The sequence below is a fragment of the Eschrichtius robustus genome, chromosome 1, assembly GCF_028021215.1.
Source record: "Eschrichtius robustus isolate mEscRob2 chromosome 1, mEscRob2.pri, whole genome shotgun sequence".
Classification (NCBI taxonomy): Eukaryota; Metazoa; Chordata; class Mammalia; order Artiodactyla; family Eschrichtiidae; genus Eschrichtius; species Eschrichtius robustus.
Genome location: NC_090824.1, coordinates 136,277,869 through 136,304,511, shown reverse-complemented (window position 1 = coordinate 136,304,511; position 26,643 = coordinate 136,277,869). Strand labels below are relative to the sequence as shown.

Genomic DNA, 26,643 nt, shown 5'->3' with positions numbered 1-26,643 from the left:
CCTTGCAAAAAGGCATATCATTCTACATATACTCAGGGCTTACCACCATGTTTACCACTTAAAAGGCACTCAAAATATTTGCTGAACAAATGTGAACTATCTATTCCTGGCCTGAAAGTTACTAGAATTTCTCCAAGGAAAACAAACCAGCAAAGAAGGAGTCTAGACTTTCCCAAGAGCTCCAGTAATGAAAGGATCAGAACGATGGTAGGAAGTAGGAATTAAAGTAAAGAGAAGAGCAATAAGAAAATAAAGCTCATCACACACAACTACTTCTTAACAGTGAAAACAGGAATTTGCAGCAGTGAAATGGAGCCTTGAACTCAACGTGGCATGCCAGGGGCCACAGTTTGGTTCCTAAATTACTCAAATAACCCATCCAACAAAAGAGTATGATTTGGCAGGTTTCAACACAAACAGCTAGAGCCCAGCACCTGTTCCACTTAAACAGAGCATCATTACAGTTAAAAACAACAACAAATCTCTCTTATGAAGCAAACGCTAATCTCATGGTGCTTCACCACGGAACAAGTTAGAAGAGTTATTATATGAAATGCGCCAAAGCATGAATTTATGGATGATGCTTATTTGGCAAATATGGTTGTCACTGCTAGATGTTGAAAAACACGTATGCAAATAAGCAAATAAAATTTTTAAGCTCTCAGACTTAAATATTTACATTATCATAAATGTACAAAGATAAATGTTTATATGAGAACATACACAACACATTCCAGGAACACATTTTTTAATGTGATTGTCAGGAACAGTTATGAAGTGGCATTATTTCTTTATGGGCCTCAGGGTAGACTCTTAAAAATGACTTCTGACAGAATGTTAATGGGGTACAAAAATTATGGAGGAAGTTTTTCTGTACTATCTCTGGGTAAAATGAATAGTCACAGTATCATAATAGTTCAAAGCAATCTTATCTTTTCCTTTCACCAAAATACTTTTCTTCCCATCCTGGAACCCAGCCAAACATAAATGTCAAACCATAAATGCACGGGGCGGGGAAGGGATGAAGAAGAGGACCACACATCAAAAAGGCCTAAAGAAAATAATTTTACATTTTTTTCCCCACATAATATGGTCATGTTAGAGTCTCCAAAAATAAAGACATGATAAAATATTTCCCCTCTTCCCCTCTGACAGTTATGGAAAGATGTTTGTTTTTTTCACATAGTTTGTGAGTTGGTCATAGCCAAAACTCACTAGCAATGGTATGAATTCTGCTTCCATTGTTAACTGTTAATCTCTGGGTCGAGGCTACAACTCCCATCTCTGAAGTCAAGAAAATGTACCATACTTGCCATTACAGTTTACTAAACGAGTCACCGAAGAGAAGTGCCAGGCACTTCAGAAAGTAATTAGGGTAGTCAGTGGACTGAGCTATCTAGAAATGTTCTGAGATTACAGAGAAGCCATCATGAAGCAAGTATTCAAGATTGCTCATGGAAAGTTTTACCCCTGTGGATAATTCACGGTTTTCACTTCTACACTGCAGAGAGCAATATGAGTTCTCCGACTATACACATTACCACATCATTTCATTTATCAGGGGAAAAAAAAAGAAGAAAAAAAGGCGTTGTGGCTAAACAAAAATCAAGAGGTAGGCCCCAAAACAGAATCCTCAAGGCAATCCCAAGTCAGGTGAAAAGCTGTGGACATACATCATACAATGACCTAAAAATAGCCTTTCATGTAAATCTCCAAGTATTTAATTCAACGTATAATCTTACCACATTTAACAGAGGCAGAAGAAAAATGTATTAGGTTTTCTATAACAAGGCCAATAAAGATGAAATCATAGTTTTCCTTTAACTCGTCACTATCCCCTCAACCCCAACCTGGCAATAACTCCATTCCACAGCTCTCAAATTCCTAAACGGGGATCCTAAAAAACACAACGTATTGCAAAAAAGTTAACATTTAAAGGTGGGAGGGGTCCTCTTTCCTGTTGCTCTCAGCAGTCTTTAATGCAGTCAACGGACGAAAAAACGAAATCAAGCTCTCAGACGGATGGTGCAGGCAACAGGGAGGGGGTAGAGAAGGGGCTCAGACGGCAAGTCCTCATCGCGGGAGGTGAGAAAAGTTGCAAGAACGGACGAGTCAAAGGGCGAAGGAGAAACAAAACTTACCCAACGAACCACTCAAAATCCCCCCAAAACCGAGGAAACCCGCACGTTAGGGGGCTCACAAACCGTAGAGCGAAGTGAGCAGGCAAAGAGCCACCGGGTTTCACCCTGGCGCTGCTGGCCAGGCTGCGCCGGATCCTCCCGGGTTTGGAGGTGGATGTCCGTGCAGACTTAGCAGAAGCGAAAGGAGTCCTTCCTGCCCCAGCCTCACTGCGTCCGGCTCCTCCAGGATTCACTTTCCCCAGCAGCCTTCCAGCCGCGCCCCGGGGCGTCCCTCGCCGCCAGGTCCCAACTTTCCCTCCTCTGGGGGGCGCCGAGCTGCCGGGGCCGCCGCCGCCACAGCCACCGAGAGAGGGGGCGGGAGCGGGGGCGCGAGGGGGCGCGCGGCGCCAGCGGGCTCCGGGGGCCGCAGGGCGCGGGGGTGGCCGTGGCCAGAGAGCCCGCGCCGGGCCGGACGCACCGGCCGCCAAAGCCCTCGCGGCAGCGCCACCCAGACCCCACGCCGCCCCGCCCGGATTCCCCCAGGTCAGCCCCCTCACCCCTCGGCGACCCAGGTCCCACAAGCCGGCGCGAGAGGAGAAGGGAAAGGAGGCGACGCGGGCAACCTTGCCCCAGTTACCTGAGGGGCTCACACGCCGCCGCGGTGACTACCTTCGCCGGCCGTCCAGTACCCTTCCTGGTGACCGCGGCCACCGCCGCCGAGCAACTGACACTGACTAACAACAACTAACTACTAGCCGCCGCCGAGTCCACCGCGCGCTCCCGGCCGCCCGTAGACCGCCCGGCCCACCAGCCCGCCCGCCTCCTCCCAGCCCGGCGCGCCGCCCCTCCGCGCGCGCACTCGCTACCGCGCTCCTTAAGCGAACACGCGCGCGCGCACACGAGGCCACGGCCCTCTCCCAGTCTCGCCTCAGCCCCGGGGGAGGAGTCACCATGAGGCCCCTCCTCTCGCGTTCCTACCTCCCGAGGAAGAGACTTAGAGAGCTTCTGATTGGCTGAGGGAGGCGTGGCCAAAGGAAGAGGGCGGGACGACCAGGATCTTGGGCCGGCGTGAAGGGAAATTTCAGTTCAATTACGTACCAGGGGAAAAAAGGGAACGAAGTATTGGTCCATTTGGTGCCTAAACCCCTTAGGTCTGCCTACCGTCGAATACAGGATATGTGTCTTCAAGGATTCCAGCACATAGTAATAACCAATTTAAGTCCCAATACTTTCTGCAGGCCTTAGCAATTTAAAAAACTACATCTCCCAGAAACCTCCGCGAAAATAAGTCTCACCTTGCGTAATCACGTAGTCCTTCGCCTCCTTTGAACAAAATAATCCCTCCATTTTTCTGAAGGTATGGAGAATAATATTTCATTTTTCTCCTCACCAGAACAGCCTTAAGTGCTGCGATTAGAGAAGTTACCTATGTGAAGGTGGTTAAGCGATTAGGTAAAGGGAAAGAAAAGACATCAAAATAAAGTACTGCGGAGGAATTTTTGTCAAGCTGTGAGGCGACGCAGTGAGAAGAGTGAAGGCGATTGAGAGGGGCTCAGGGAATTGTCCCCTGTGCCAGGGACTTTCTTTAGGCCCCAGGCCCCTTCCTACCCCTGTCGTCAGCAGGTCAGTAAGCAAGGCGAGCTTGGGGGTGGCCACAGTGGCGGTGCCCTTCACCCCTTGAAGATCATCCCTCTTTTACTGTTATTGGTTTGTCTCGGTTTGAGGCCGACTGAATGGGGGCGCCTCACTTCCGGTTGGGGGAGGGGAGGAAGGCCATTCTGGGGGAGGGGGGAACATAACTCACTTCCTGTGGGGGTAGGGTGATGGGTTGGGGTGTCCAACCCACTTCCTGTGCCGGCGAGGGCTTGAAAAGGTGATGCTTGGTGCCATATGCATAGACGGTATCTTAAAGCTTTGGGATTGTGTCTTAACGTGAAAAGTTAGGTTATTCCACGAAGTTGTGCTAATCACCAGCCTCCAGTCAGAATTTATGTGACTTTTGGTTCCATGTGTAAGAGGAAAATTTTCTCCCCAACAGAATTTTCTTAATGCGTTATTCAAAGAATTCGAAACCCCTTGTTAAAACTCTTTACTCTTCTCTACAATACGACATGCTTTCTTGTGTGACTCATGAATTGCCCACCCCTTCTCCCTTACTCAAGTCCAACCTTGACTTAGTGAGGTTTAGGGGTGTTCTCCGCCTTGACATGCCACAGGAACCCTGTAGCTACTCTTGAGGTCGTTTATTACAGGACTCAATATTTTACATAAATTATGAAGCATTTTCACCTTATCAGAGTGAAAATATCATACTGAAGTACTCAATTACTTGGTGTTACCTTAACTGATGTGATTGGGATCTTAAATCCTTAGACCTGTTGATTTTAGGCCAAAGGTTTTGCCCTGGGCCTGAAAACAACTTCCTCAGCTTTAAAAATTCTTATAGGTATCTTACATGTAACAATTGTGAAAGTTGCACTGTAGTACATTTTCCCCCTTTGTGATTTAATTAAATTCAGCACCGATTTAAAAATGGTGTCTGCACTTTGTAGTTTTAAGGCATGGTGCAGGGATCATGAGATACAGCTCAGATTTTAAGGAGGGGGAAAATTTGGCTCACAAAGGACAAAAGATGAATACCAGAATTTTCTGTTTTTCCTATATTCTCAATGTTTTATAAGAAACTATACGTAAAGTGGTAATGAACAGTCAACCGTTTGATTTCTTGGCTTCTGTTTTCAAGTACCACAGTACTTGGTAGGTTGGGGTGGGGAGGGTACTGAAGGAATCAATCTATTTGGAGTTTATGAAATCTCAACAACTTCAATAATTTTAGAATATCAAGTGAACTGTAATGTCTTTCAAGAATTTTTAAAAGAATAAGGCCTGTGTATTTTTTCCTTTGGGGTTGTCACCTAATCTACCCTCAGAATTTGCAGTTGTTTTAATTCTGGTTCTTTTCGAAAGCTAGTTTGTTTAGAGTTTATTAGAAAATGTGATTTAAACTAAAATGTTTGAACAACTGTAACTTAAATGTTACAGTAAGGAAAAAGTATATGTTTTAACTTTCTATAGACATTTAAAAAAAAAAAACTAAGACCCTAAAATCAGTGAGTTATCTTTTGAAGGACTATAGAATTTCTGCAGAAGTTGAAAAGGCAAGACACAATTATGTCTGTGTTGTTATTAATAGAAGGTTAGGGACATGTAGACTGCCTCAAGCAACTATTAATTGATTAGAAAGTAGGTATTCATTATCTTCTATATTAGAGTAATATAGAAGAATATATGATATGATCACCCTGACAAATTAAACTATTAAACTACAGTATTAAGAATTACTGAAGTGAGTAAAGATTGTGGAACTAAATGAAATAGATAGAGAAAAGATAGTTAAAATATTGATTGAGATACAGCAGTATTGCCTTTAGGAAATTATCTTTGGAAAGCAAAGGAGTTTTTAAAATTGGTCTTTATACTGTTCCAGGGAAGAAATGCAGTATAATAGAAATAAGAAAACTTGTTGCAGCTGAGAGACTTGAGCAGCTTGAAGAACTGTCTGTTCAGAAGAAAGCAATTTTTAAAGCACATATTTGAAAAAAGATGTTTTGTGATAACAGGCAGTTATTCATTGGTTCCGTCAAAGAAGAAATATTAGAAAAGCTTGTGAAAAATAGAGGGAAGTTCATGGAACCTGCTTTTATTCTCTTTAAAAGTGTTTCTGTAGAGAGGCTTGCTGTCTTCCAAAGGCTTTTTTTTTCCCCTTAATGTTCTTTGTTGCAGTTTTCTTTGCATGTTCTAATAGAAACGTACTATCAAAATTAGAAAAGTAAAGACTTTTGTAAGTGTACTCTGTTACTTCTTTAAGTAAATGAATTTGAGGTTTTCATTTCATTCCTTGTCATCAATAATAAAGAGATTGTCCATTTTTTTTTCAGAATATTTAGATTAGATAACCATTTTCATTTCCAAAAAGCAGTCATTGGATATACCGCTCACAGCTCACAGCAGTTTGAAATATTAAAACAGTAGGTCAAAATTCTGGATTCCATCTCACTGAAATTTGATTATCCACGAAATACTAGATGCTATCTATAATGCAAAAGGGTATTTTCATTCTTTTGTCTACCTACCTTTTAAAAATCATGCTCTTGTTTTACAACTATTGCTTTTTTGTATGTTTCTTGTTTTGGTAGTTGCTTGTTTTTGCCATGGGGTTGAGTGTTAAGAGAATATGCTAACAACATGAATGGTTTTTAAACCTGCTGTTCTGCTGTCTTTATTTCAGGGCCTTCAAGAGTATTCAAACGAGAATACCCCTTACGTGACTTTTCATTATTTCAAGAAAAGTTTATTGAGTGCTTACTGTATACTAGTCTCTGTTTTAGGGACTTGGAATACATCAGTGAATACAGACAAATATCCGTATTCTCTTGGAGTGTACTCTCTAGTTTCCAAATCAAAACTGGAATTTTGCTCCCTTGATATTCCTAAATAAGCTCTATAGTGTGATCATTGTACAAACTGATCAAGAAACAGCCCTAAGCTTGATCTCTCTTGGTCTGATCTCTAAGCCATTCTAAACCCAGTTTTGAATATTTCAGTCTAATTTTTCTTCAGACCATTAAAGCCCCTGTGTTAAATATTCAACCCTTTTCTTTGATGCATGCATCATGACCCTACCATTATAGCCTCCTTTGTTCACAAATTAAAGTGAACAATGGGGAAAATATGGGATCAGACAGGCTTGGGTTCAAAAGTGATGTCTACATTTTACTAGCTGAGCTTCTTACTAGCTTGGTAACCTCTAATAATTTACTTGACCTCTCTGAGCCTCACTTGCCATAAACCTAAATGAGGTTATTTGGTGGATCAAGTATATTATATGTAAATCACCTGGCACAATGCCTGGTGTTAGCAGCTTAATGAATGCTATTATTTTTCCCCCAGTTTGCTTCTGTTATTCTAGCTATTGGGATTTGCCTACATGTCTGTTTTAAGCCTTACATATTCCCCGAAGTATGGGGATGCAGTGCTAGAATTATTCAGATTCATCCTTCCCCAGTCTCAGTGAGCTAAGCATGCTCACTTAGCTGTCAAGAGTTTGTTTTTTGTTCCTTGTGGAAGGAGAAATCACTAATTTCCGTGATTACTTTAGATAATAAGCATAATCGAAAAGTTTCAAGAAAAGGTTAAGGAATCACTAAAATAATTTGAATTGTTAAAGGAAGACTTTTTGAATCATTCTTCTAAACCTATTTAAATACTAAGCCTAATATTCAAGACCCTTCTGTCATTACCCATCTACACATTCCTAACTAGATTGGTCTCTGAAAAAAAAATTCTATACAGTATCCAGCCTTTTCTCTCTTTGTTCATGCTATTCTCTGTGTGGAACACTTTCTCTTTTCCTGGGCATCCTTATCTATCAGAATGCCACCTTCTTTGTGGCCCTTTCTCAAGTACCACCTTCAGCTTCAAGAAGTATTGTCTGATGTCTGCCCTCTTCTCTGTCCGTTCTCCCAACCATATGTGTGTCTGTTGACCCTCCAGAGCATTTTGTACTTTTCTTATGGCATTTAATATACAGTGCTACTGCTGTTGTATGTTTCTGTTGTTACTGTACTGTCATATGTAGAGTTTATGAACTGTCATAAAAGTCTGCAGACTATAACATATTCCTATCTGTGTCTGCTGTCAAACCTAGCACAATGCCATTCACATCATAAGTATTCAGTAAATATTAGTGGAGTTGAATTGGCAATTGGGGTAGATGAAACTGATCAATAACGTTTGTCCACTATTTATAGCCAGTATTAAACACAGTGACCCATGTACAGTAGACACTCAAAGATCTGTTGAATGAAAGGGTAAGTAGTTCTCCCATTTGTGAGCATAGGGTATCAATATATTGAGCATATATTAAACACCTACTATATGATGAGACCCCTATGAGAACTGATCCCTGCCCTCAATTTAATTGGAAAGAACTAAGTGGTAATTAATACGTACAGATTCTGAAGACCGAAGGTGTTTGAGTGAAGGTGGGGTAGGGAGTCAGTGTATAGCTGTTTGCATTTTGAGAGATATCCCAGGCTGTCTGAACTCAGAAACAGAATAGATTTAGGTATCAAGAGATACTTAACTTGCAGTTCCACTCCTGGTTACATACCCAGGAGAATTAGAAATGTGTTCACACAAAAACTTTTCCCCACATGTTCCTAGCAGCGTTATCCATAAGAGCCAAAAAATAGGAACAAACCAAATGTGCATCAATTGATGAATGAATAAAGAAAATGTAGTATAGTCGTATGGTGGGAAATTATTCATCAATAAAAAGGAATAGAGTATTGATACATGCTATAAAATGGATGAATCTTGAAAATATTACACTAAAGTGAAAGAAGCCAGACACAAAAGGCCACATACTGTATGATTCCATCTATATGCAATGTCTAGAATAGGCAAATCCATAGAGACAGAAAGTATATTAGTGTGCCAGGGAGTGGAGGGCAGGGATGGGGAGTGACTGCTAATGTGTATGGGATTTCTTTGAGGGGATGATGAAAATGTCCTGGAATTAGATAGTGATGATGATTGCACAACCTTGATACTAAAATACCTTGTATACCAATATACTAAAAACCACTGAATTGTACACTGAAGGGGTGAATTTTATGGTATGTGAATTATACCGTTAAAAAGGAGAGGGGGAGATACATAAACCTGAAGAATTTGGATTTTGGATGGGGCTAGAAGAAGGAAAGCAGGAGGTGATAATTCTTTCTCAGATCCTAGAGGGAAATGTAAGTGTCTAGGTACAGGACTAAAGTTATGCTGAGGATCAGGTGAGGATGGATGTGAAGGTTTCTGGCTATTTGTGTCTTATGAAGCAGGCAGTGAGGTGAATGATTAGACTAGAAGGGTGTTGACAAAGAAGAATGACATTTTAGGAACTTGAAGGAAGCTTCACATTTCTTTTTGATTGGGTCAAGGATGTGGTATGTGGTCAACTTGGTTTCAGTGTGAAGGTCAACTAAGTTCAGATGGTGAAAGTATCATAAGGGAGTCTGATAGCAATCACCAGTGAAGTTAATGGAGAAGATGGGAGAACAGAGACTAGACAAAAATATTATAGTTTGATTCTAAAACTATCCCCATATAATGAAAATAGTAGATCATAATGGGAAGGAACCAAGAGCAGTGATTTGGAGAAGTCGGTACACATGAAGGTATTCATTTGAAGAAGTACTTGAGTACCTTTTATGTGCCAGGCACTATTAAATAAAATCATAGTTACTTTCCTTATTGAATTATTTTCTTAGAATAAAGTCTTATGAGTGGGATTATTTGTTCTAAGAGTATGGGTATTTTATAGTTCTTGATACAATAGCTATATTATTTCTCTAAAAGGTTATGCTAATTTCTGATGCCACCAGCAACATACAGCTGTGTTGTTTTAACCACCATTTCACCAGCAAAAATTTTTGGCTAATTGGATAGACATAAAATTATTCTTCTCTTTGGTATTGCTTCTAATATGGTTAAGTGTTTCTGTACCATGGAATTGGCATCTGTTGGAGCATGAAGGAATTCAAAGCCTTTATATTTGCTCCCTCATCTGGAATAGCTTCCTTAAAGGGTATGGATTTTTAAGGACCCTAGGAATCAAACCAGCCTCTAATTTGAATCAGCTCAAAAACTACTTTTATTCAGTGGTGTTCTCCTTATTTTCTAAATGATATTCACATTTAAACTACATTTAGCCATAATTCCAATTCGCATTCAACTAACTTAATTCTCATAATTTGGTGGGGTAGGTATTAACTAACTTCACTTTGCATATGAGAAGATAGAGGCTTAGAGAGGTTAGGTCACTTGCCCAAAGTCACTTAACCAGTAAGTGATAGAGAGGGGATTTGAATATGGCCGATTATCAGTCGCAAACTCCATGATCTCTCAGTATCACTACTAAAATTTAATGTAGGCTAATGGAAACTGGAAGAGAAATCTGAAATGGAACTTGGACAATCAGGCGCTTACTTACATATGAACATAGTGAAGCAGTTAGCAAAGAAAGTTTTTTTATTTTTTTATTGGGGAGGCTATAGCACATAGACAAAGAGAGGAAGGACTCTCTTTAAGCCCAAATTTTCAAGGCCCTTTCTGTTTCTCCCTGATGAACAGGTACGTACTACTCCAAAATCTATGATAGGAGCAAAGTGGGAGGAAGGTAGTAGTAGGAAAGCAACTGCCTTTAAGTATACACATTGAGAGTCATCTGATGGTAGAAGGAACAGACGAAATGGCCCTCAGAGAGGCCCACAAAATATTCAGTAACTTTTTTTTTTTCAGTAACTTTTAAAATAACAAGTCTAACAAGTTAACAAGATTAATGAGATATTCAAAGCACAGTACATATTAGCGAAGGAAGAGAGATTCTTTCATTTTTATTCAATATAGTATGCTCACTAGACAAATTTTAGATCAGGAATATAAAACAAGAGATGCCATGTTCTAATGCTGGCTTTTAGTCAGATAAAATACCCCAATACATAGATAAGACAATTAAGGCCCAAAATTACACACCAAATAAAGTTACACAATGGGCCGTAGAACATAGGCCTCCTGCTTCCGAGTACATTTTGCTAAATTGAGCTAAGTGAAAACAACAATCTATGTGGTTGTTTTGTAATTTATATTATAATTTTTTATAATTTAATATGTTATTCTTAAAAGAAATCATTTCTCTGTGTGTTTTAAAACAACAATAATAAAGATCCACACACCAAAATTACTAAATGTTTGGTGATAGGTTAGAATAAGAAGTGATACAGAAGATCAGGTTGAACCCTAATGTATCAGATAGTCCATCTGTAAATTACACCTAAATAGTGTTTATCTGTATCCCAGATTGCATTGAGGCGGAGTGGAAGACACAGATCTTTTGAAAACTATCATAGAAACATTACTCTTGAAAGATTATGATGTGTACATATGTGTATTTGTATTTAAGCATTTGGAATTTTCAACAAAGCCCAGCCCTTTTCTTCCATCCCTACTCCTTTAAGTGAAACTAATACCCCTTGCTTCACAAGAAATATCAATAGTATCCAGATACTCCACTTTTTTCTTTCATAGCCTCAAAATTTATATCTCCCTTCTCTTTCTATCTCCACACTTCATTCATTCCTATACTTCATAGCTTTAATTAATGTTCTCTTGACACAAACCTTTCATTTTTATTGCCAGTGATAACCACAATTACTACAACTCTTTGAGAAAACAATATAGCTGTTGTGTCAGCAATAATAAAATGCTCATATCTTGAGCCAGTATTCCACTGATAGGATTTTATTCTGAGAAAATACTTCAAGTAAGGAAAATAGTGAAAGGGACAAAATGTTAATGGCACTGATATCTATTCTGTTTTAAAAAATGGAAACCTTCTAGATATCCAACAATAGAATAATGGTTAAGCAAATTATTACTTATTCATTCAGTAGGCTAGTAGACATTCATTTATCACAATAGCTTCTTTTAAAATATATTGAAAGATGTTGTAAGTATCTTTATGCCAAAATGAAAAAGGAGAAAAATAAATCCAGGAAAGAAATAGAAAAACTGATCTGATTAGTATATTAGTATATTTCTGAAGCATTTGTATTTTCTGTATCATAATAATTGACATTCATTGAGCACACACCAGTGTCAGGCACATTACTAAAGCAATATTATAGAAGCAGTATTGAGTAGTTAGTAAGAAAAGTGCTCTAAAGTCAAGTCCTAGCTCCATCACTTACTAGTATGTGATCTTGAAAAGGAAATGGGAGATAGTAACTATATCTACATTAAGTTATTAAATCCATATAAAGTGTCTGGTACATAGTAAGCCCTCATTAAAATGTTTTTGTTACTAGACATTTTACAGACATCTCATTTAATCTTCACATCCTCACAACATTTATGAGATGGTGTTATTTTCATTTACATAAGAGAAAATTGAAACTCAGAATGTTTAAGTAGTTTGGTCAAATAACTTGCCCAAGTCACACAGCTAATAAGCAGTAGAGTTTTGATTGAGAACCCAAGCTATGACTTCCATTCCTGGCTCTGAGGGACTAGGTTGTTGCAGGCTAATCCTTTTGCTGAGAACAACATGAAAGGGTGGATTTAAAAAAAGAAAAGAACAGGGGGCTTCCCTGGTGGCGCAGTGGTTGAGAATCTGCCTGCTAATGCAGGGGACACGGGTTCGAGCCCTGGTCTGGGAAGATCCCACATGCCGCAGAGCAACTGGGCCCGTGAGCCACAATTACTGAACCTGCGCATCTGGAGCCTGTGCTCCGCAACAAGAGAGGCTGCGATAGTGAGAGGCCCGCGCACCGCGGTGAAGAGTGGCCCCCGCTTGCCACAACTAGAGAAAGCCCTTGCACAGAAACGAAGACCCAACAGAGCCATAAATAAATAAATAAATAAATAAATTTTTTTTTAATTTAGAAAACGATAGGGAAAGCATCAGAGACCTACTGAGGCAGCCAGGACTTAAACCAAAATCGTGGAGCCAAGGGAACTTCAAAAAAGCATGCTGTTGTTCTAACCTTCTCTTCTCCCCTTGACGAATTTGCTGAATACATGGTGCAGAACAAGAATCTATGAAATTTAGCAGAGGATTTCTGCTAGAAGTAGAGAGCCAGTAGTCTCATGGGGCTGCGTACATAAAAATTGGAGTTTAGGTGTCCCCAGGTGGCCTGGACTGAGGAGCCAAGATCGTAGTAGGGAAGGGAAGCACCAAGAAATGATTTTGCTGCAGAGTCAGAGGCTAAGCAGAGCAGAAGCTAAGCAAGCTAAGCAGAAAATCCCTATAAAGCAGAGTGAATTTCTGTCCATCTCATGATGTTGACAAGCAAACATTAAAATTCAGGTCCCTCCAAGGAAGAAAGGACCTATAAACACCCCACACTCTCAATTAGCATTCCCTAGAGGACTATACCCTCTATGCACAATAGACTTGAATATAAGAATAACTAGAAATAAGGAAGAATATTTCATAATTATAAAAGGGTCATTCTACCAGGGAAAATGTGAGAACTATAAATTTGTATATATCTAATTCCAGTAATATGGCTTCAAAAAAATATTTTTTCAAGTTCACATGGGACATTTAACAAAGTAGATCTTATGATAGACCATAAAGCAAGTCTCAACAAATTTCATCCAGCATATGTTATCTGACTACAGTTCAATTAAGTAAGAAATGGATTATAAATAGTAGCTAGCAAACTCCCCCCAAAATATGTTTTGAATGACCCATTTGGCCAAAAAAGAAATCACAATTAAAACACATTTGCAACAGAATAGTAATGAAAATACAGTATATCAAGATATATGTGAATCAGCTAAAGCTATACTTGATGGGAAATGTATAGCCTTAAATGCCTACACTGGAAGAGAAACAGTCCAAAACTAGTGATTTAAATATCATTCTGAAGAAATTAGGAAAAGAACTGCAAATTAAACCCAAAGTAAGTAGAAGAAAGGGAATTATAAAAAGTAGAAATTAATTAATTAAATAGAAAACAAGTGCACAATAGGAAATATCTACAGAGCCAAGAGTTCACTCTTTGAAAAGATCAGTAAAATGTGTAGACCTCTAGCAATACTAATCAAGAAAAGAATATATTCAATATTAAACTCTTGATCTTTTCCCTAATTCTACATCTCCAGTCTTCCTTATTTCTATAAATCTTATCTTCATAAATATCTACTAATATCTCAATTAGAAGTCTTGGGGTTGAGACACGGAGCTGGGAAAAGGGAGGCAGAGGAGGCGGAGGCAGACCCAGGCGCCGAGACCGACCAACAGACCGGCAGGGCTGGGCCACGCAGACCCGGCCCAGCGAGTCCCCCCCTGCACCACAACCTGACCAAGGTCCCCAGGAGCCTGCCTCGGACTGGCCTGGGAGCCAGAAGCACCAGAGCAGATCCCAAATCAGGCTTTCCTTGGCCTCCTATGAGGGCTGGCCCTTTGGAAGGTGCCTTCAGCAGCAGGACCAGGCAGGCCACCATGACCGAGAACTCCACATCCACCCCTGCAGCCAAGCCCAAGTGGGCCAAGGCCTCCAAGAAGTCCACAGACCACCCCAAGTATTCAGACATGACCGTGGCTGCCATCCAGGCGGAGAACTGTGCTGGCTCTTCATGCCAGTCCATCCAGAAGTACATCAAGAGCCACTACAAGGTGGGTGAGAACGCCGACTCCCAGATCAAATTGTCCATCAAGCAATTGGTCACCACTGGGGTCCTCAAGCAGACCAAAAGGTGGGTGCCTCAGGGTCTTTCCGGCTGCCCAAGAGCAACGAGCCCAAGAGGTCAGTGGCCTTCAAGAAGACGAAGGAAGTCAAGAAGGTGGCCATGCCAAAGAAGGCCACCAAGCCCAAGAAGGCTGCCTCCAAAGCCCCAAGCAAGAAGCCCGAAGCCACCCCAGTCAAGAAGGCCAGGGGGCTTCCCTGGTGGCACAGTGGTTGAGAATCTGCCTGCCAGTGCAGGAGACACAGGTTCGCGCCCTGGTCTGGGAAGATCCCACATGCCGCGGAGCAATTAGGCCCGTGAGCCACAACTACTGAGCCTGCACGTCTGGAACCTGTGCCCCGCAACAAGAGAGGCCGCGACAGTGAGAGGCCCGTGCACTGCGATAAAGAGTGGCCCCCGCTCGCCGCAACTAGAGAAAGCCCTTGCACAGAAACGAAGACCCAACACAGCCAAAAATAAATAAATAAATAAATAATTTAAAAAAAAAAAAAAAGGCCAAAAAGAAGCCGGCTGCCACGCCCAAGAAAACCAAAAAACCCAAGACTGTCAAAGCCAAGCCAGTCAAGGCATCCAAGCCTAAGAAGGCCAAACCAGTGAAGCCCAAAGCCAAGTCCAGTGCCAAGAAGGCCGGTAAGAAGAAGTGACAATGAGGCTTTCCTTGTGGACACTCCTGCCTGTCTCCTATTTTCTGTAAATACTATTCTCCTTTCTTCTCTCTTGATCCTCATCTGCAACCCTTTGCCCCTTTCCCTTCTGACTTTATAAAGAGACAGAATTTGTGTTCCTCAGAAATTAGGGAATAATTCATTTTTCCTTAACCAATTATGCAAGGACAGCAACAACAAATCTCATCTCTGTAGTGATGAGAATGTACTTATATTTTGTTTTGTTAATTTGTTACTAATCTGCTTATGGGTTTGGGGATTTGTGTGGGTTTGTGTGTTTTGTTTAGTTACATGGTTGGTTCACTCTGAAGGTAAAAGTTGGGGTCAGGGGGAGGGGGAGAATGGGCAAGGCAGCTTCTTGTGGCTAGATGACAGGGAGCCCAGGAATTGTACGGTTTGTAGGAGTACCTATGAGGCCATCGAGTTTTCTTTAAGTTGAGCACTGCTTGTGAGAGTTTCAGAACCTTGGCCCTGAGGAGAGGGGTGGCAGCAGCTGGACGGCAAAGGAGGGAGGTGGAACAAAACCCTCTCTAGGCTGACTTCCACCTCCCAATGGTGAGCAGTGGGGCGTCCAAATCTAGTTTCCTTCTCACTTCTGTTAGTCTGTCCCAGTGGCCTCCCTGTTGTCCTAGGGACGTGGAGGAGGTTGAAGTGACAGCTTGTCCAAGAAACTGTGGCTTCTCTCAGTCAGCTGGAAACTAGCCACTGGGGGCGTGGGGGGGGAGTCTCTGGCTTCCAAAAGTCTCCTGTTAAACAGGAGTAGAAACTTTGGGGGAAGGGTGGAGAGTCAGTCAGCCAAGTGCCTCAGTGTGCCCTGTTGAAACTTGGGTTTTTCCACACAATTGGATTGTATCCTAGGAGGACCTTTTTCCTTTTCCCCTGATTTTTGGTTTCTCCTGTACAAGAGATGGCTTTGCTTAGCAGTCTGGTGGTGCTCCAGCCCTGCCACCCACCACTTAAAAACCTCCCGACCTCTTTACTTCTGAGTCTTTTATAAGTAGTTGTAGATGGGGGAGGAGGGGAGGGCGGGGAGTTGACAGTAAGACATACTGCAGTCGACTTTGAATTGCTAAGTAGTTTTACAGAGCTAGGTCTGTGTGTATGTGTGTGTATATGTATATATACATATCTAAGGCTAGTACTTATGTTTCACACCCGGGAGCTGGGAGAAAAAACCTGTACAGTCCTCTCTCCCTTTTTTTTAATAAAATAGAAAAACGCGCAATTGTGCGTCTCCCTCCCCCCCCCCCCGCCTTTTTATTTGTAAACAAGTGTTATTTGTGCCTGGAAGAATTTGCTGTGTTTGTAATTTTCAAACTTTAAAATAAAATTGAAAAAACAAGGGAAAAAAAAAGTCTTGGGAGTATTCTTGAGACCTCTCACTACCACACACACACACACCCCCACACACCATTCAGACCACTACAAAATTTTCTTGATTCTACCTCTTAAATATATTGAATCCACCCTATATACTACATCTTCACTGCTATACCCTGTTCTAAGCCACCATTACGCTGTGGTGGACTGTTGCAGTAGCTTCCCAACGGTAGCTTCCTTGATTCATTCTTACTACCCATCAATCCATTCTTTACATAGAAGTTAGAATGATCCTTTAAAAAGCATAAATATCATATCATGCCGTTCTTAAGAATTCTTAAAAGGTTTGCTCTTACGCTTTGGTGAAAACTCAAATGTTTAAGATAACCCCACGTCTCCGCAGGATATAGCCCCTGCTGCTCTCTCCTGACCACTTTACTCCAGCCCACTCTAGCCTTCTTTTACTTCTTCCAAAGCGCCAAGTTCTCACTCAAGTCCTAGTTCTTCAGCATGGAATGTACTTAACATTCAGCTCTCACTTTACTTCTTCAGAGAGGTCCCCTGTTTATGTGACATCTCCTACTGTTTTTCTGTAGTGTTCTGTTCTTTTCCTTCATGGCAGTTTTCACAATTTAAAATTGTATTTTTTGGTATGTTTGCTTAATCTTTCACCTCAAACCATAATTTTCATGAAAGCAGAGACTGTTCACTGTTGTAGTCCTGGTGTCTTAACTAAGTGCCTGGTACATATTATGTGTTTGGTAAATATATGATGAATGAAAAAAGATAGCATGCCACCTTAGGTAAACTATATAGGTCAGGAACCGTTTCATAGGTGTGCCCTGTACCCTGGGAGCGTGGAGGGATCGTTTCCTCTGGTTTAATCCTTTATTTCTTCAAAATAACTCTCTGAGAAAGGCACCGTGTAATCATTGTAATGCCTGGAGACAGCTTCTGATGATTAGCCTGTCTTCTCAGTGATGTATATTTTATGTGCTAAGCTAAACTGGCAGTTGTGGGCAGATTTTATTTAAGCCCCCGCAAAGGAATACACCTGCCCGCATTTCTTAGATTGGAGCCTTGGAAACTAGAGGCAGAGTGTTCTCAGTGGCAGTCCTGGCTAAACAACTTATCTTCTTTCTAGAACTACTTTTTTTTTTTTTTAAACATTAGAGCCCTACGAAGGAAATGTGGTCTAATTACATTTGCTTACTACTGAGATTGACAGTATTGTTTGTGTAAAGGTTGTTAGCTATTTTAGTCATATAAATGTGCCATAATGTTACCAAAGTACATGACTTGCCTTTTAATCACAAGGCAAAAATGACCACATTTCACAATACTAATGTCTTCATATGTTTTATAAGATATACAGAGCTATTATGACTTGATATTACAAAGTATTCTACATTTTCTTAGAGAGCTTATGTTTTCTTTCTTCATCTTAGAACTAATTTTTAATTAAATTTTTAATTGTTTTTAAGCTAATTTCAGTAAAATGAGATGCTTAATTGTATGTTTGGTATAAAATTATAAGTTCAACAATTTGAGACAGCTTTCAGGCCACTAGGATTTCTTGAAACTCATGAAAAAAATGTTTACTACCAATTTTAGACATTTTCATTTCAAAAGATAATGTTTTATATACCCGAAACTAACTCAATACTAAATCAACTATACTTCAATTTTTTAGAAAAGAAAATGTTTTAGGGACTTATATTTCTTAATGTATAGTAAATGAGGTATTCTTATTTATTTCTAAAGTCTAGGTACCATACTTAGAATTCTCCCATAAACTGAAAAAAGCATGCTGAATGTTTCTTATGCATATTATCAGGTTCAGGGCCATGATGGGAAAGGGAAATGAAACAAAAAGAGTGAGAATTCTCAATGACTGGTTTCTCACATCATCATATCATTATTACTGCTATTTTTAATTGTGCCTTTAACAAAATTGTTAATTCTTAGTGAAATAATTTTTAAAGCTTCATCTACTTATTGATATCTGTGGATTTACCAGACATTCATAGCTATTCTCAGGTCAATGAAATTGGGAGTTTATAAATCATAAGAATTTGTAAATGTCTGCTGTCAGGTGTGACTAAGTTTCTGAATTTCATAATTCTGTGGTTGCTGCTGCGGGTTCTTTCTTGGGTTTTTGAAATGTAAATCACTGACTCTAGAGCTAGTGAAAGAATATGAGGAATATTGAAATTCTTCCTATAGTACTATAGCAGTGTACAAATATGGTACATTATGGTTATAGAAGGGGTGAGGAGACTTAAGTACTGGGAACTCTGCCGTTATGTGAAAACAGTCTTCTCAAGTGAATTGCCCATTTAGAGACTATATTAAATAAATGTAATGGAGTGGTTTTTATGTTTATTTCTAGAAAGGGGAAAGAGCAGCTTTATTTTGCCAGAAAGACAGTGTCAGCTCTAGCCATTTATTTCCTAGCAAAACAAACTACCTGCAGAATTCTAATTGGCCTATTTCTTCTCCCTCACGTTTAATTAAAATCTTTCTCTAGCAATACGTGATACTGAGGATAGTGTATGGATTCATTTATTGTACCAAGAAAGACTTGGGTTAACTATATATTTCTAGCTGCCAGCCTTTACTAGTTATTTATCTTCTACTTGTTTACCAGTCTTGTCTAACAGCACTAACACTGGTAAAGAGGAGGGTAGTTAAACTGTTTACAGTCTTCACCTTCTATGCCTATGTCACCATCCGTAGAGTTGTATTCCATTCTGCAAAGTGTTTAATGTTTACTTAGATAAGTAAAACCTTATCACACTAGAAATTACAGCTCAATTTTACTTTGTAGCTTAATTCCATCATGTAATAAAATAATCCTGGTGCATAGGATTGGAATTGATCTCTATTTGCATCCTACCTTAGAGTGCTGCCCTGTAGATAAATATTGATGCTCCAAGGGGGCTAGGTAGAAGACTAAGGATGAGCTGATATAATTGCATCCTTGTTATTAAAAAATAGAAAATGCCTCACCAATGGTGAAACAGCAATCATTTTTATATATCAAGGACACTATCCTGTTAGCTAAAAATTGATCATCATCCAATAGGAAGCTTGAGTTCAAAGATTTTAAATTCAGAACACTGTTTTTCAAATAGAATAAGTGGATTTAAGTTCAGTAGTGTATCATTTTATGAACTGTTTTAGAAAGCAGTTAATACAGTATAATGATTCAGAGCTTTTTTCCTCCTGGGTATTAAATTGATAATTAAAGTATTCTTTTTTTCAAACTATGCCCTCTTAGAGGGTAGGGAAGGCATGTTTAACCTGGTGTATTCAACTCTTTGCTGGGCTACATGTTTGTTGTTTCAGTACTTAATAAATATGCATAATAAATAAATTGTAGCTGCAGTTCTGAACCTACTTTGCTGTGACCTGTAATAGTCTGTCCTACACTCTGCTCTCTTTGTCTTTCAAGCAAATCACATCACCCGAAACTTATGACCCACTTCACTACAATAGTGCTGACATGTTTGGAGAGCCTAGAAAGAAGAATTGAAATTTAACTGGCATCATGGGATCTCAGTTGGTTTAACAGTTTCTCTTACCTTACTTGGTAATGCATGTATAATAATACTGAATGGCATTTGCTCTCAAGGGATTTTAGAGTTGATTACACAGAAATATATTGCAGGAAAGAACATAGATACTGTAATTAAAAGGGTTATGGGAGAGACTAGAAATTACTCTATCTGATAACCTGTTAATTTCAAGACCTAAAGCATGTATTTAAATATGATACTGTGGAAAATAATCTTCCTAGTTCAAAAATTAATAGTAAGCTCCATCATAAGTAGTTATGTATATTGAGCATTAAATCTTATGATACTCATTTATTTCATCTCTTAAAAACTGTTTATTTCCTGGACATAAGCTATTTGATACACAGGCATACCTCAGAGATATTGCAGGTTCGGTTCCAGACCACCGCAATAATGTGATAACTGCAACAAAGCAAGGCATACGAATTTTTTGGTTTCCCAGTGCATATAAAAGTTAATGTTTATTCTATACTGTAGTCTATTAAGTCTGCAATAGCATTATGTCTAAAAAATAATACAATACTTAATTTAAAAATATTGCTGAAAAATGCCAACCATCATCTGAGCCTTCAGCAAGTTATAATCTTTTTGCAACATCAAAGATCATAGATCGCCATAACAAATATAATAATAATGAAAAAGCTTGAAATATTGCAAGAATTACCAAAATGTCACACAGAGACACGAAGTGAGCAAATGCTTTTGGAAAAATGGCACTGATAGACTTGCTTGACACAAGGTTGCTGCAATGCACCAATTTGTAAAAAAAAAAAAACAAAAAAAAACACACAGTATCCACAAATCACAATAAAACAGGTGTGCCTGGAGTTTACTGTTCTTTTATTTACTTAAAGAAAAGAGAAGGTCAGGACTGCATTTTTTTACTGAGTATTTGTCATCTATATATAATAGTCTTATTGGCAAGTCAGCTGAATCTTATTCCCTAAGGGATAAATTTGTAAGATGTTTCATGTGAACAAATAGAGGGTATCAAAGATGTGAATTCAACGTAGAGAAGACTTAGTTTTTTTAATATATTGTTTTCAATAACTATACTTTTTGTGTTCTAGTTCATTTAAACATATCAAAATTCCTTTTTCTGATCCCAAAACTGGTTTAAAGGTTGTCATTCACTATTATGGGGCCAAGTTTTATTGTTTATTCTAATGATAAAATTATGTATCCTTACTGTAAGACATTCAAACTTTAAGCATTCAAAACAAGCATAACTTCTTTTGCTTTCAAACAGAATTTTAAAAAGAAAAAAGTGAAAATCACCAGAAGACAGTGGGTAGCCTCTTGAATGATTTTAAACAAGGAATGATATGCATAAGTAGATTTGTATTTTAGAAAGATCACTGGCAGCTGTATGGAAACAGATTGGAAGCAGGAAGGACAGGCAGGATGGACGCTGTTAGAGTACCCAGGCCAAGAAAAATAAAGGCTTTAACTGAGACAGTAATCACGGGAACATGGAAGAGGAGACAGGATCAACTGGGTTTTGGTAAGGGATTGCACGTGGTGAGAAGGGCAGGGGAAATGCTGAAAAGGACGCCCAGGTTTTTAGACTGAGTGACGAGTAGCGTACCCCCAACTGACATAGAGAACATGGGAGATGGAACAGGTTTCGAGGAAAAGATTATGGATTCAGTTTTATACGTGTAAAGTGTGAGTTGCCAATGGCACACCAAAGTAGGATAATCTTTGCCATTTGAGATACAGGCCTGGAATTTGAGAGTTGGTTTTAGATGTCATCAGTATAAGTGGTTGTTGAAACATTGGGACTGAGAGAGATCACTAGGAAAACATGTAGAGAGAAAAGGGCCAAAGTCTGAAGAAATGGCTAAAGAGATGGGGGAAAAAACAAGAGGGTAGTAAATAGGAAACAATGGAAGAAGAGTTCGAAGAGGAAAAGTCATTTAGAGCATCAAATGCCAGTTAGCAACCAAAGAGGTTGAAGATTGAGAAGTGTTCATTGAAATTAGCAACTTAGAGATGACTGGTATCTGAGAATAGTCGGCAGAGTGAGTTAGGGAAAGAAACCAGATAACCGTGTGTTTCAGATTGGGTAGCAGCAGTGACTAGAATAATCTTTCAGGTAGTTTGGTTATAAAGAAAAGGTAAATGTATGGGCAGTTGCTTAGAACGGAGGATAGGAATTAATGGAGGGTTTTATTATAAATTTTGATTTCTTTCTTTCTTAGGAACAGAGTATATTTATATCTGAAGGAAAAAAGAATAGTCATTATTGCCAAAGAGGTTAAAATAATGGTAAGAGAACCAAAATACTTGAAGAAGCTAGAAGGATATCCAGAGCATGGTGTCTTCCATGGAGAAGACAGATACTTACATAAAAAATTCATAGCACAAACTGATATAATTCCTGATGATAGAATTTAAGTGTCACGTGTTAGATGAATAAAAAGAGAAGGCTGGTAGCTCCAGAGGAGCTGAGAAAATTTTGATTCTGATGTCAAATGCTAAACTCAGTTGGGTATCCTCCATTTAGTTTTCTACTTTGAAAATCAGTGCATCATTTAGAAGTGTGTAACATAAGCCTTCAGTTCATTATTGCTGATGAGAATCTTTAGTTGTGTATAAGATTTCCCTGGCTCAGTCTGATAGATGACCTTCACTGTCTTCAGGCATTTAATCCATCTATGTTTCTATGCCAGCTCCATAAAACCATCAGTGGTACCTTTTCTCTTGGAAAGCACAGCCATGCAAGAATTTCTCTTGCAGATTACAATAAAGCTTTACTATTAATAAGTTGTCCTTCTCATTATTACTTTTTTTTTAATATAACTTTATTTATTTATTTACTTTTGGCTGCGTTGGGTCTTTGTTGCTGCACATAGGCTTTCTCTAGTTGCGGCGAGTGGGGGCTACTCTCTGTTGCGGTGCGCGGGCTTCTCATTGTGGTGGCTTCTCTAGTTGCAGAGCTCCAGCTCTAGGCACGCAGGCTTAAGTAGTTGTGGCACACAGGCTCAGTCGTTGTGGCTCGTGGGCTTAGTTGCTCCGCTGCATGTGGGATCTTCCCAGACCAGGGCTCGAACCCATGTCCCCTGCATTGGCAGGAGGATTCTTAACCACTGCGCCACCAGGGAAGTCCCTCATTATTACTTCATATTCTTCCTCAAAAATTCCCCAGAATCATGAAATAATTACATTTTGTTTTTATAAAGTTCATGCTGCAGATAATCTATCTGTAGATAATCTTGTGTCTGTCTTGATTATTGTTCTCTTCTGTGCAATAAAGGACAACACAGTAAGAATATGAGGTTGTAATAGTAAATAGGCAACCATAGATGTGAAGTGATCGTATAGGCAAAGTGTTAGTGTTTGACTTTTTAAACAGAAGGCCTGAATTCTATGAATATTACTAGAACATATATTATCTTGAGTGTGAGAAAAGTCTCATTCTGGTTTTCCATTCATCTCCTAAACTTTTACTCTATAGAGGCTTTTTAATGCCTTAACATACACAATTCTATGAATTAATTGTCCAGTTGGCTCTTTGAGGTTAGGGAAGTGCTTTTATGTTTGTTAATGAAGTCCAATGTGATTCATTGCTTTAGGCATAACAGTGTTTTCCATATATTTATCTTTATTCCCAGTGTACAGGTCAAAATAATCACCATTGACTTGACTTATTTTTTTGTCTAAGAAATACACTTCTCATCTTCCCAATCTAAACATTTGATGGTAAACACTCTCCAAATCCAAGTGAGTTAGTATGTTTCATGAGGAACTCTGATATTCTAATGTGTTAAGCATTGAGATATACCCCTTTCTGCTCTCATGAGCACACAGATATGGCCAGCTATTGATATATACTGTAAATATTGACATACATTTAAAATTCATATTTTGAGTAAAAATCTACAAGCTGGTTATCTACTCAGGTTGATGCATAGCATTAGAATACTTTGGTTGAAAGAGTAAAGTTCAACAGAGGTGTAGGGAAAGAGTAAATGAAAGAAATATCGACTAATAAAAATATAGAATTCTAGAATTTTTAGAGTGGAAAGAGATCTCAGCAGTTATCAGATAAGCCTTGGGATAACTGAGTGTGTATGACTTAGAAAAGGGAGCACACTTATTCTCTATAATCCTGAAAGAGTAGAATGAACATCTCATATAGAAGCTCCTTGGGGATAAGTTTGGAGTTCATTATAAAGAAGAACCTTCTAGGGACTTCCCTGGCAGTCCAGTGGTTAAGACTCCGTGCTTCCACTGCAGGGGGCACGGGTTTGATCCCTGGTCAGGGAATGAAGATCCCGCATGCCGCAGGGCTCGGCCAAAAAAAGGAAAAAAGAAAAACCTTCTAGTGGTCAGAGCTATTTGGAAGTGGGAGTAGACGTACACTGATGTGTAGTTGGACCCAGTGACATTTGTGAGATCTTCCAATCCTTGAATTCTTACCTAAACCAATGACCAACGTTTCTCTGTTTTCTTTTAACTTTTTAAACTGCGGTATGTACAGTAAAGTGCACAAATCTTAAATGTACAAGTCAATGAATGTTTATGTATATATGCACCTGAGAATATTTCCAGCTCTTCAGGAGGCTCTAGTCAGTACCCTCTCTCCCTCTATTATAGATAATCACTATTCTGATTTCTGCCACCAAAAAATAGTTTTACCTATACTTAAACATCACATAAGTAGATTCACAGAATATTTATTGTTGTGGGTCTGGCTTCTTTTGCTCATCGTTATGTCTATGGGGTTCATCCATGCTACATGTAGCAGTAGTTCAATCTCTGTAATATTGCACTAATGTCATTGTAGGAATGTCTCGAAATGTAGCCATGCCACTGTTGATTGACATGTGGATTGGTTCCACTTTGAGACTGTAAATAACAGTGCTATGAACAATCTTTACATGTCTTTTGGTAGACACCTGCACTCGTATCTCTAGGATATGTTACTAGGAATGGATTGCTGTTTCGTGGGATAGGTTTAGGTTTATTTTAGCAGTTACTGCCAAGCAATTTTCCAAAGTGACTGTGCACATTAGATTCCCACTAGCAACATAATGAGAATGTCAGTTCCTGCTCATCCCTGCCAGCACTGTGTATTGTCAGTCTTTTTTATTTTAGCCATTGAATATGTTGTAGTATTTCTTTTTCTATGGTTATTGATCATTTGGATAGTCTCTCTTAGGAAGTGCTTATTTTATTTTTAGCCTTTTTTAAAATTGGGTCATTTATCTTTATCTTGCTGGTTTGTAGGAATTCTTTACATATTCTGAATATGGGTCTTTAGGGAATTATATGTATTACAAATATAATTTCCTGGTCTATGCCTTACTCTTTCACTCTTTTAACATGGTCTTTGATGAACAGACATTCTTAATTTTAGTTAAGTGCAATTTATCATTTTTCTCTTTTGTGGTTAGTGCTTTTTGTTTCCTCTTCACGAAGTCTTTGTCTAGCCCAAGGTCATGAAGACATTTAGACCAATGATTCTTTTTTTTTTTTTTTTTTAATTTTTTGGCCGCACCATGCAGCACGCGGGGATCTTAGTTCCCTGACCAGGGATCAAACCCGCGCCCCCTGCAGCGGAAACATGGAGTCTTAACCACTGGACGGCCAGAGAAGTCCCCCAGACCAATAATTCTTAAATTCTAACACTAAATTAGATAATGGTAAACTTTCATTTGTTCATACACCAAAAAAAGAAATAAATGTATACAACTGTACTATTTTCTCCCATATTTTAATTCTTAAGCTTTCGGCATTAGCTGTGAATAAGTAGATAATTATGATGATACTAAATCTGAAATTTACTGTCAGGATACTTGGTTATTGCTATGGTAACAAAACCACTACAAAATCTCAGTGGCTTTTTTTCACTTATGCTACTTGTACAAAGTGGGTTAACGGGGGCTATGCTGTTTTTGTTCACTTAGGCAACCATGTTGATGTAAACTCCATTATAATATATACTTTCATGATCACTGTAATAGGGGAAGGGAAATATGGAAAATTGCTTTTGGACTCTTAAACTTTCTGCCTAGAAGTATCATGTGCCACTATGAGTTGACCCTATGAGTTCCATCAACCTTGCCTAATTTCAGAGGTCGTGAGGAAGTGTAATCTTACACTTCCTGAAAGGAGAGCTAAAATATTTGTGAATAACCATAATAATGACAGTCACAGTTAACTTGGGCAAGTTACTTAACGTCTCTCAATGGATCAGTTTGTTCACTGTAAAATAGAGGCTAATGATAGTATCTATCTCATGTGGTAGTTGTGAGGATTAAATGGGGTAATACATGTAAACCCTTAGAATACTGCCTGATACTTAGTAAACACTCAGTATATGTGTGATAATATTACTGCTATCATTGTTATTAGGCTCTTACTATGTGATGGACACCATACTACCTGCTTTACATGGATTGATTATTCAAATAACTCCCATAGTATCTACTGTAACTATCCTCATTTACAGATGAGAAAACTTAGGTTCAGAGATATTAACTAACTTGCTCACGTTCCACAACTAAAACATAAAAGGTGGGATTTGAATTCAGGCAGTCTGATTTCAGAGCCTGCAATATTAACCATGACTCCCTCCCAGATAGCAAATAAATATTAACAGAAGAATTCAGAAATGCATCCTGTGCTTAGAGAACTCTG

At 39.1% G+C, this 26,643-nt stretch overlaps 2 protein-coding genes and 1 pseudogene across 15 annotated transcripts in view; 2 read left to right on the top strand and 1 right to left on the bottom strand.

The window, feature by feature from the left end:
• The window catches only part of PEAK1 (pseudopodium enriched atypical kinase 1), a 301,070-nt gene extending 298,164 nt beyond the window's left edge, over positions 1–2,906 (bottom strand). For 8 of the 13 annotated variants that reach the window (XM_068556116.1, XM_068556121.1, XM_068556108.1 and 5 more), the window contains exon 1: positions 2,758–2,905. The gene's annotated coding sequence lies outside the window, so the exon portion shown is untranslated. Of the gene's footprint in view, positions 1–2,141; positions 2,400–2,757 lie in introns of those variants that run through there. The other 5 variants (XM_068556176.1, XM_068556169.1, XM_068556133.1 and 2 more) reach the window with 3 other exon arrangements.
• A 543-nt stretch (positions 2,907–3,449) lies between these two features.
• Positions 3,450–26,643, top strand: part of HMG20A (high mobility group 20A) — a 68,332-nt gene continuing 45,138 nt past the window's right edge. Inside the window, exon 1 of one of the 2 annotated variants that reach the window (XM_068556103.1) lies at positions 3,450–3,477. The gene's annotated coding sequence lies outside the window, so the exon portion shown is untranslated. The other variant, XM_068556098.1, reaches the window with a different exon arrangement.
• On the top strand, positions 14,163–15,166 carry LOC137760164 (histone H1.0-like; annotated as a pseudogene).